The 12,187-nt window shown below is 43.1% G+C and overlaps 1 non-coding gene across 1 annotated transcript; it reads right to left on the reverse strand.

Moving 5' to 3' along the window:
• Window positions 1-2,256: 2,256 nt before the first annotated feature.
• On the reverse strand, window positions 2,257-2,448 carry LOC126929954 (U2 spliceosomal RNA). Its single transcript, XR_007717384.1, has one exon. It is a non-coding gene; the product is annotated as a U2 spliceosomal RNA (small nuclear RNA).
• Between the last annotated feature and the right edge of the window lie 9,739 nt (window positions 2,449-12,187).

A 12,187-nucleotide genomic window follows, 5' to 3' on the forward strand; every position in this document is an offset into this window, starting at 1 on the left:
AATTTCAGCTACTTGGGAGGCTGAGGCATGAGAATCATGTTGAACCCGGGAAGTGGAGGTTGCAGTGAGCTGAGAGCATGGCTCTGCACTCCAGCCTGGATGACAGAGCAAGACTCTGTCTCAAAAAAAAAGAAAAGAAGACTGAACAAATAGCTCTCATGAACACAGATGCAAAATCCTTAACAAAATATTAGCAAATGAAACCCAAGAACATATAAAAAGAAATTGTGGTGATTTCACAAATAACCACGAATACTTTGATACTGCTCCCTTTAAACTATGAATCCTAACTGTCCTCTTGATTGTGGGCTGAACTTAGTGGCTTATGTCTAATGAAAAGAATGCAGTGGAACTGGCAGTGTTAGGATCCCAAGGGTAGGTCACAAAACGCATTGTGGCTTTCTCTTTGCTCCTTCTCTTTTTCCCTTATTATCTCCGGGAAACGCAAATAATATGTAATTAGTCCACTCACACAGCCCTGCACCCTATTGAGAGGCAGACATGGCAATGTACTGAGCATCCTGCCAACACCCAGCAAGGAACTGAAGCCTCCTGCCAAGAGCCATGTGAGTGAGCCACACTGAAATTGCATCCTCCAGGCCCAAGCGATGCATCAGACTACTGCAGCCTTGGTTGACATCTTTTTTTCTTTTAAGCTCCTTTATTGTTTTACGGAGGTGAAATGCATATAACGTAAGTCAACCATTTTTTTAAAGTACATAATTTAGTGGCATTTAGCACGTTACAATGTTATGCAACCACCACTTCTTTCAAGTTCCAAAACATTTTCATGACTCTCCTCTCAAAAACAAACCCATGCCCATTAAACAGTCACTCCGCATTCTCCCCTCCCTCTAGTCCCTGGCAACCATCAATCTGTCTTCATGAATTTACCCATTCATGAAGATATTTTATATAAATAGAATTATATAATATGTGACCTTCTATGTCTGACCTTTGTAAGTAGGCACACTGTTTTTGAGGCTCATCCACATGGTAGCAGGTATCAGTACTTCATTCCTTTTCATGGCCGGATAGTATTCCATTGTGTGTATATGCCACGTTTTGTTTATCCATTCATCAGTTGATGTACATTTGGGTTGGTTCTATCTTTTGGCTATTGTGAATAGTGCTGCTATGAACACTTGTGTATACATATTTATGTAACTGTGTTTAATTCTATTGGGTATATAGCTATGAGTGAAATTGTCAGGTAATGTGGTAATCCCATGTTTTACTTCCGGCCAAATTGCCAAACTGTTTCCCACACCAGCTTCATCATTTTACATTCCCACCAGCACTATATGAGAGTTCCAATTTCTCCACTTCCTCACCAATATTTGTTATTTTCCTTTTTATTTTTTAAAATATGGCCATACTAGTGGGAATAGAGTCTCATTGTGGTTTTGATTTGCATTTCCCTGATGATTAATGATGTTGAGTATCTTTCCAAATGCTTATTTGCCATTCGTATATCCTCTTCGAAGAAATGTCCTTTGCTTATTTTTGAATTTGGTTGTTTCTTACGATATTGTTGAGTTTCAGGAGTTCTCCATGTATTTTTGATATTAATTCCTTATCAAATATGTAATTTAGGTCGGGCATGGTGGCTAATGCCTATAATCCCAGCACTTCGGGAGACCGAGGCAGGCGGATCACTTGAGGCCTGGAGTTTGACACCAGCCTGGCCAACATGGTGAAACTCTGTCTCTACTAAAAATACAAAAATTAGTTGGGCTTGGTGGCGCATGCCTGTCATCCCAGCCACCCAGGAGGCTGAGGCAGGAGAATCGCTTGAACCTGGGAGGCAGAGGTTGCAGCGACCCAAGATTGTGCCACTGCACTCCAGCCTACTTGACAGAGTGAGACCCCACCTGAAAAAAAAAATAATAATAAAATAAAAATAAAAAATAAAAAAAGTCTGTGTCTGACACTGGCATGTAAAGTGGAAAGCAAGAGTGAGAAATTATACTGAAAACGGGAAATCGAATTAAAGTCCTACGTATGGAAGCCCCCTGACAGTTCAGTCCTCTTTCTACCCCCTTGTGAAGAAACAGTGCACAGTCTCATTTATTCCCAGGGAGAGGGAAAAAGTGCAGACAAACCAGGGAATTCTTCTCTAGCAAAAAGTCGAGTGGCTGGAGAAAGCCAAGGCTTCTGGCATGCGGCGCCTTGCAGCAGAGCTCTCCTCGTTTGAGCACCCGCAGCATCTGCAGCCTATCTAGATGGAAATCTTTTTTTTTTTAAATATCCCCCGAGGGTTACACCATTCCTGGAGGCACTGCAATACCAGGTGGATGTGTGCAGTCGATGGAGCAAGCTCCTATTCCATCTCCCTGCTCAAAAAATCCATTTACTGTATTGTCCTCAGATAGAGGATATATCAGCATATTAAACTGGTAAGAACAGATTCTACACATGATCTTAGCCAAAAGACCAAGAAGCGATCTAGAGAGAAATCTTATCAGTAAGCCCTGGACAAACCGCCTTCTTCCACCTATCCCCAGGAAACAGACCTTCCTACACAGAAGCATAGGAAATCCACACCGATCACAGAATTCTTTCCATAACAGACAGGGAGGACTCACCAGACGTATCATGAAACCAGCAGCGTGGAAGAGAAGTCAAAGGAAACAAACAGGAAAACTGATGTAGGTTGAATATCCCTTAACAGAAATGCTTGGGACCGGAAGTGCTTTGGATTCAGATTTTTTTGAGTTTTGGAATATTGCATATACACCATGAGATACCTTGGAGATCAAATCCAAGCCTAAACATAAAATTCACTTATGTTTCAGACACATTTTATACATAGAGCCTGAAGGTAATTTTATATAATATTTTAATAACTTTTGCATAAAATTAAGTTTGTGTGCATTGAACCATCAGAAGCAAAGATGCCACTTTGTCAGCCACCCATGTAGACAATCTGTTGTTCCCTGGCATCACCATCATTCATGACTGTGAACGTCTATGCTCTCAATAAGTAATCATTTTCCTACACCTGCATTTTGACCTCTCACATGTAATGTGATCCATCAAGTGACCCATCACATGTAATGACTGCTGGGGCAGCAAAATCATTCTCCTGCCTCAGCCTCCCGAGTATTTGGGATTATAGACACCTGCTACCACACACAGCTAATTTTTGTATTTTTAGTAGAGAGGGGGATTTCACCATGTTGGCCAGGCTGGTCTAGAACTCCTGACATCAGGTGATCTGCCCGACTTGGCCTCTCAAAGTGCTGGGATTACAGGTGTGAGCCACCGTGCCTGGCCTGGCTAATTTTTGAATTTTTAGTAGAGACGAGGTTTCACCATGTTGGCCAGACTGGCCTGGAACTCCTGACCTCAAGTAATTGCCCACCTCAGCCTCTCAAAGTGCTGGGATTACTGGCATGAGCCACCGCGCCCCTTATATGGTTCCATTTTATTTTTTCTCTTCCCATACCAATTATACTGATTTTGTTAAAAAAAAAAAAAAAAAAAAAGTCTGTGACCGCCCTTGAGTTTGCATTTACAACTAATGTCAGTTTACTTTCAGATGATACTGTACTGGTTCACTGGTAGTGCAGGTATTTTGTAACATTCCTTGTACTCTTTTCCATACTCTTTCATGTTACAGAGTTATTTCCCAGTGTTTTTCCCTATGTATCTATATCTTCCTTCCTTTTTATTCACGTAATAAATTGCAAACACAGGTATTTAATTTCAGATAAGATTACTCATTTAACAGATATTTATATACTTCTTGTTTCTACTATATAAAAGTAGAATAGAGAAGAGAAATGATTAGTATGTAGGTACCAAAAAGCCTAAATCCTCATGCAAGTTTGGCCCTTATCCTTCAGTGTAATTAGAGTAAATGATCTCATTGTGCTATGTTAGTATTTTTGAGCGCCTATTAAAAGGGCTAATTAAAAACATTAAAGTAATTATATTGCTTATCCCTTAGTTTCTTTTTCTATGTAATGACTATTAGGGCAGAATATCTTCCTCAGGGCATGATAAAAGATAAAAGACAGATAACAATGCAAGATATAAAATACCAAATGAAGGAAATGATGCTAAGTAAAATAAGTCAGGCACAGAAAGACAAGTACTGCATAATCTCACTTACATATGGGATTTTTAAAAGTTGAACTTAAAGAAGCAGAGAATAGAATGGTGGTTGCCAGGGGCTGGAGACAGGGATGGAGAGATATTGGTTGAAGTGTATAAAGCATTTATTGTATAGCATGGTGACTATAACTAATGATAGTGTATACTTGGAAATTGCTAAGAGAGTAGATCTAAATGTTCTCACAGCAAAAAATGGTAACTACGTGAGATGACAAATATGTTAATTAGCTTGATTTAATCATTTCACAGTGTATATATACACATATCTAAACATCACATTGTATACCATAAATATATACAATTTTTATTTGTCTATTATACCTTAAAAAAACTAGGGATAAATTAAAATGAAATCAAATTATATATCCAAATAATTAGATTTCAAGCTTCCAATTAAAGATTTCACTCTCATCTTAAAATTTTAGTTGGGGAAGCAAAAAGATGCAGCTACAAGACTTTTACACAGAGAATGGCATTTGAATGAAGCTCAGTTCCAACTGCCCAGCACCCTCAGGCCCTTCCTTAACCAAAGTATGTAAAGGATGTTGAGGCTGGTGTGGATTTCCTATGCTACTGTTTATTAAGATCTGTTCCCTGGGGATAGATGGAAGAAGAGGACCCAATATGGGAGGAACCTTGGCTTTCTCTGGAAAATATGCCAGTTTTTGTTAGAGAAGATTATGATGTAGTGATACATTAAGATATATATATGTATAATACACACAAACATATGTAGAATCCATTGATCTACACAATGAGAATCTATTGTTGTAATATTTAGTCTTTGACCCCTGGTTCCTAACACAGAGCTCCTTAAGACCTTTGTAATTTCCTCAGTGATAACGTCTGACACAGAGTTCCGAAATCCCTTGGAATTTCCTGGGTGACAGGAACATCTTTTGTTCTCATGACCCGAGGCTTGGTGGGCTCCTGGATGGGGGCTGGTTGCCAGGGGAACCAACCTTGTGATTAGAAGGTTGAAACTTTCAGCCTCACCCCTCACCTCCAGGAAGCGGGGAGAGGCTGAGGGCTGAGTTGATCACCCGTGGTCAATGACTTAATCAGTCATAGCTTCGTAATGATGCTTCCATAAATCCAAAGGACTGGATTTGAGGAGCTTCTAGATAGCTATACACTTGGGGTATCTGGAGGGTGGTGCACCCGGGGAGGGCAGGGAAGTTTTGTGCGCCTTCCCACACACCTCACCCCACACATCTCTTCATCTGGCCACTCAACTGTATCCTTGCCATAGCCTTATAATAAATGGGTGAACGCAAGGAAAGCGTTTCCCTGAGTTCTGTGAGCTGCTCTAGCAAATCAATCAAACCCAAGGAGGACGTCGTGGGAGCCCCAAATCCAAATCTGAGCTGGCCAGTGGAGGTAGTGGTGACAACTTACTACATGCAACTGGCACCTGAAGTAGGGGCAATCTGGTGGGACCAAGCCCTCCACTTGTGGGATCTGATTCTCCAGGTGAATACTGTCAGAATTAAATTGAATTAAGGACGCCCAGCTGGAGTCCACAGAGAATTGGTTCGTGTGTGTGGAAACCCACCCCCAACACCAGGTGTCAGAAGTGTTGTGTTGAGTGACGTGTGCATACGCGTGGAGGAAAAAACACTTTGGTTTTTCTTCTCTCTCATAAGAGTCCTCTTGTTTTGCACTCGGTGGGGATTAGTTCGTGGTCACTAGTCTGCTTAGTGATGAGTTCAAGTTCATGGTCATGTCATTCTCTTAGGGACACACAGATTACTAGGGGAGGTTAAAGATGCTTGCACAGGCCGGGCGCGGTGGCTCACGCCTGTAATCCCAGCACTTTGGGAGGCCGAGGCGGGCGGATCACGAGGTCAGGAGATCGAGACCATCCTGGCTAACACGGTGAAACCCCGTCTCTACTAAAAAATACAAAAAAACTAGCCGGGCGAGGTGGCGGGCGCCTGTAGTCCCAGCTATTCGGGAGGCTGAGGCAGGAGAATGGCGTGAACCCAGGAGGCGGAGCTTGCAGTGAGCTGAGATCCGGCGACTGTACTCCAGCCTGGGCGACAGAGCGAGACTCCGTCTCAAAAATAAATAAATAAAATAAAATAAAAAATAAAAACAGAAGATGCTTGCACACATCTCTGATGGTGTCACTGTGTTCTCCCTGCAGCGGTGTTCCCGAAAGTCCAGGCCATACATGCGGTGTGTGACTCTGCCACCAGAGAGGGGCCTCTATGGAGAATGACCTCCAGGCAGTGCTGCCACTGTGGACCTACGGCCGAGCGCTGGAGGCACAGGCCAGGCGGTGAAGCTCCAGGGAGAAGTCTTGGCAGAAAAATACCGGGAAATCCTAGGAGTCGAGGGCACAGTCAACGAAAGTCCCTTCCTCATGCAGCTGTCACGTGGTCCCTTTAAAGAAGCCTGAGCCCAGCCCGGCACAGTGGCTCATGCCTGTAATCCCAGCACTTTAGGAGGCCAAGGCAGGTGGATCACCTGAGGTCAGCAGTTCGAGATTAGCCTGGCCAACATGGTGAAACTCCATCTCTACTAACAATATAAAAATAAAATAAAATAATTACCCAGGCATGGTGGCAGGCACCTGTAATCCCAGCTACTTGGGAGGCTGAGGCGGGAGAATCGCTTGAAACCCTGGGAGTGAACTGAAATTGTGCCATTGCACTCCAGCCTGGGCAACGAGAGAGATTCTGTCAAGAAGAAGAAGAAGAAGAAGGAAGAACGACGAAGGAAGAAGGAAGAAGGAGAAGCAGCAGCAGAAGCAGCAGAAGCAGCAGCAGCAGCAGAAGCCTGAGCCCCTTTGACCTAGAATCATCCGGAAGCATAGTGGGGATTCTGAAACCAACTAACTGTCCAGAAGCCTCGGGATTGCTCAGGTTGTTGAAGTCAAAATCTCCTAGAATGGAAATGGACAAACAATGTGGCTTCCGTGGCCCACGTTTACTTATCCTGTCTTCCATTTCTAAGACATTAAAAATATGCATCAGCCTAGACCAGTGTCCTAGGCTATGTCATGAGGCACCCTCTGAAGTGGAGGGTTTCGTTGTGGAATACAGGAATGAACCTACCAGGACATGCCAGGACCAGGATGTTAAAGAATAGTTGTAAGGACAGTGCATCATTGCACCCCATTGTGACTTCCCTTAAAAAGCTGATGGTTAAGCACTTTGGGAGGCCGAGGCGGGCGGATCACAAGGTCAGGAGATCGAGACCACAGTGAAACCCCGTCTCTACTAAAAATACAAAAAATTAGCCGGGCGCGGTGGCGGGCGCCTGTAGTCCCAGCTACTCAGGAGGCTGAGGCAGGAGAATGGCGGGAACCCGGGAGGCGGAGCTTGCAGTGAGCCAAGATCGCACCACTGCACTCCAGCCTGGGCAACAGTGTGAGACTCCGTCTCAAAAAAAAAAAAAAAAAAAAAAAAAAAAGCTGCTGGTTATAATGAAACAGACAAGACCAGAGCAGATATCACTACAAATAGTTAGAGCCTTGGTTGCTGTAATCATCACGGCTCCATAATACCATCCTTTTCTAAGAAGCTGAGATGATTTGCAGATGTGACTTCATTTAGTTATACAACAAGCCTATCCATTGGTAAGATATTATCATTCCCACTATGCCTCATGCAATTAGGACTGTCTCAAGGTTACCTGGGAAATTGGCCATAAAGATGAGACTGGAAACTTAGTTTTCATTAAGTTTTCACTTTCATTTTTGACCAATTACAGCTTGCCACCACTGGCAAGGCTCACAAGACATTTGGAAAAATTCCATCCAAACGTGAAAATGGCAATATTAAGCCCTCAGGGCTTGAAACGCTCTCTCCAAAAGAAGAAGAAGAAAAGAAGATTGTCTCATATCACTAAAGAAACTGTAGAACATCTCTGGCTAACACACATGCCAAAAGCCCTGAGGTCCTTCACGTGTTGTACCAGGAAAATAAAACTTAAAAAAAAGATAACAAGAAGTAGTAAAAATGAGGAGATAAAATCAGAAACATTCCTTTTCAACAAAACAGTGCAGGTAAGGGTGAGAGCAGTTCCTTCTGGAGCCCTCTGCTACTACAGTTGTTATAATACACATGAGAGGAAATCAGAGAAAGGGAAGAAATATGTTGAAATGATTTGCCTCATCAAGACATCTAATTTTAATATTCAGTTAACTGCAATCTTCTTCATATTGGGTGTACTTTTCAGTGACAGTCAAGCAGTCTGAAGCAGCTGGAGTTCTTCTTGGTCAATGCATGGACCTCCAACACTTGAGGCACTCATGATCCCACATGATTGACAGAAGTCTCTACTCTTGAGCTGAAAACACGTCAGCCTGTTGTAATATGAAGCTTCTTTCCTAAGTCTGAAAGGTTCACTACAAATATAATCAAAACACAGTTTTAAAATAAAATTGAAAGCATCTCTCTAGTCATTGATTTTAGAGTTTGGTTTCCACCTGTCCCAGTAATGCAAAGCTTTTCTAGTAGACACCTGAACACTTCGGGGCATCTTGGGAAAGTGGGATGGAGCCCTAGACCTGGCTTTGAGGGCTGGCACTGTGCAATCACCTGGGTTACCTCACACAAACCCCAGTCCCTATAGCTAGAACCTTCATCATAAAAGAATGGGCCAAACCAGAAGACTTCTTTTTTTTTTTTTTTTTTTGAGATGGAGTCACGCTCAGCCAACCAGGCTGGTGTGCAGTGGCACTATCTCGGCTCACTGCAAGCTCCGCCTCCTGGGTTCATGCCATTCTCCTACCTCGGCCTCCCGAGTAGCTGGGACTACAGGTGTCCACCACTACGCCCGGCTAATTTTTTTGTATTTTCAGTAGAGACAGGGTTTCACCATGTTAGCCAGGATGGTTTCGATCTCCTGACCTCATGATCCACCCGTCTCGGCCTCCCAAAGTGCTGGCATTACAGGCGTGAGCCACCGCGCCCGGCCCAAACCAGAAGACTTCTGAGGTCCCTATCTTAAACTTCCACCTGCTTAATTGTGAATTTGCTTGATTAAACTAGACATCATATTGAGAAGCTAGAACAGAGAAAAAGGGAAAAAATATATACTAGAGGACATTACTGCACACTTTTTTGGCCACACCTGGAGCCAGCTTGTGTCCCCCTTTGTGACATGTGCCTCTGCATCAGCAGAGAATATCTGACTGAACTTTGTGGGCCAACAGAATGTTAAAGGCCTTTTCACACGTACTACATTGCCTTGTGATTATTTTTTTCTACCTTGTCATTTCCCCAATGAGACTATGAGCAACTTGGGTCCAGGAGCAGGGTCCCCCTACTTTGAATCCCAGGGGCTCAGCTGAGCAGGACACTGTAAGCCCCTGATAAATGGCTGCTAGCTGTCTATGTACATTATGGCATGTTGTCACACTAATATAACAGAATGAACTTATAAATATATAAATATATTTCTTATATAAATGAACATATTTATAATGAATATATATTTTGTTTTTAAAATTAATCTAATTAGTCATAATCCAAGATAACCTTCCTGTTTCTTTAAAAAAAAAAAAAAAAAAAGACACAGTTCTGGAAAAATCTGTTCCCTGGCAAAAAACCCCACAAAATTGCGCATCAATTAATTGTTTTTCTTCTTATTTTTCTTCTCCTGCTTCTACCCCTGCATCAATAAATTTAAGCAGGCAAGATAATGAAACTCATTTATCTTATATTTTCAGTAGACTGTTGAGCTCCAAGGAACTCAAAATATATAAGCAAGATTGAATTCACTTTTTTTTTTTTTTTTGAGACAGAGTCTTGCTCTGTCACCCAGGCTGGAGTGCAGTGGCACGATCTTGGCTCACCGCAACCTCCACCTCCCAGGTTCAAGCAATTCTCCTGCCTCAGCCTCCTGAGTAGCTAGGATTACAGGCATGTGCCACCATACCCAGCTAATTTTTTTAATTATTATTTTTAGTACAGATAGGGTTTCACCATGTTGGCCAGGCTGGTCTCAAACTCCTGACCTCAAGTGATCCACCCTTCTAGGCCTCCCAAAGTGCTGGAATTACAGGTGTGAGCCACCATGCCCAGCCTGAATTCACCTTTGTAACAATTTTAAACAATAAGTTGGAAGACGATAAAAGACCTAATCATTTAGTATCTGATCCTTGCTGGAACCCATAAATCAATTCTAGAACTCTGAACTTTCAATTAACTGAATTAGTAATTTTTTTCTTAGTGTCTGTCTTTTTAAAGATGATCACTTTATAGTCAATAATAGCACAGATCCTTTTATTTCATTTTGTAAAGGCCCAGTTTCATTAGAAGTGCAAAAGGTCATGTGTACAAAGACGAAAACATTCTGATGAAAACTGTGATTTTTAACAATCTGAGTTTTCCAGCTGTCTAAACAACTAGTGGCCACCAGGGCACCCGCAGTCCCCTCACTCGTGTCCCCGAAGCTCATCAAGAGTTGCTCAACAGCCCACAGAACCACCTGCCTGCCTCATTGTCCTTATCTTTCCATTTCAAGGTTTCAACCAACCCTTGAGTACAGTCCTTACCGAGTCAGATCTGAGTGCCTTAGGGAAAGAATGAGACCAGGCACCTCCCCTGGGAGGGGAAACATGTTGCAGCACATCATGACAAAAGTATCAAGACAGAAGTTTATAGACTGTGCTAGGAAAATCAAAGGAAGAGGGTGGGGGGGCGGGGAAACTTCAAAGAAGAAGTGACACTTGTGCTGAACCTGAAGGATGAATAAGAGCTGCCAGACGGGCCTGGCACGGTGGCTCACATCTGTAATCTCAGCGCTCTGGGAGACTGAGGTGGGAGGAATGCTTGAGCCCAGGAGGTTGAGGCTGCAGTGAGCCAAGATTGAGCTACTGTACTCCATCCTGGCCAACAGAGAGAGCCCTGTGAAAAAACAAAACAAAAACAAACAAACAAACAAAAAACTTTGCCGGAGGAAGAAGGTGGTGGTATTCAATCCATGAAGTACAGGAGGCTTGATGCACAGTATTTTGAGGGAATTCTCAAATTCTAAGTAGTGAAAAGTGGCAGGGAATACCATGGGATAGGGAGGAGAAGCAGACAAGAGAGCAGTGAATAGTGGTTAAAACTAGTGGCAGCTTGGGGTAGACTGGAACAGAGTGGAGATTTGATCCTGAAGGCAGTAGGCAGCCACTAGAGGTTTATAAGTAGTGCGGGTAAATGGTCCCAGTTCTGTTCAGGTAACAGGGGAGCAGAAAATTGAAAAGAGGTGAGGAGACTTGGGAATGGCTAAAACACTAGCTGAGAAGCCACTGCATTAGTCCCAGGGAGAAATGACAAGGGCCCAAGGCTTCATCCAATGCTGAAGCAATGGCAACAGAGAGATCCCGGCAGATGTCCACATGCAGAGCACGCAGCAGGTGGTGGAAACTGATGTGATGTCAGGTGAAGAGAAAGGAACTCTAAGAAGGAGGTACTTAATCATTTGTGAAACTGAGAGAAGAGTCATGAAGTCCATGGAGATGTGGGGACTACAGGAGGAGAAAGAGGTTTGGGAAGGGTAAGGATGGGGTGAGTGTGAGGCATGCCGAGCTTAAGGTGCCTAATGGTCGTCTAGCAGAGACGTCTGCCTAGCATTGGAGAATGGATCTGGAGCTCCAGAAAACGGATATGGGGTGGATCTTGTATTCTCTCACACAAGAAGACAAAGTTCAATTTTGATTCAAGAGATCACAGGGCCATTGTAATTGCAAAACAATGGAGCGAGACTCATTCTATTGATGGATAAAAGCAGGAAAGCTAATCTGGCAGCTGACAAAGATGGCCCTGTGCCAGGTCAGACTGAGACATTTTTTGATTTTGTTTTCGGGGGTTCTTTGGGTTTTGGAGGGAGTTGCAATTGTACTTCCTTGCTGGTTTGTTGTGGTCATCTAGATATTAACTGACTGTCTCCTCCCCCTCCCAAGGATGTACTCCATTCCTAGGATCTGGTATAGACTTACTAATCCCTGGTATGCATCTTTTTGTCTGCCTGGAGGTGACAAGAATGTGTTTTGTCACGCTGGTCACAAGGCGAAAGGGTAAAGAGAAGGCAATTAAAAATAAAGTTGTAATATAAATTGTTC

Source organism: Macaca thibetana, chromosome 10 (assembly GCF_024542745.1).
Source record: "Macaca thibetana thibetana isolate TM-01 chromosome 10, ASM2454274v1, whole genome shotgun sequence".
Taxonomy (NCBI): Eukaryota; Metazoa; Chordata; class Mammalia; order Primates; family Cercopithecidae; genus Macaca; species Macaca thibetana.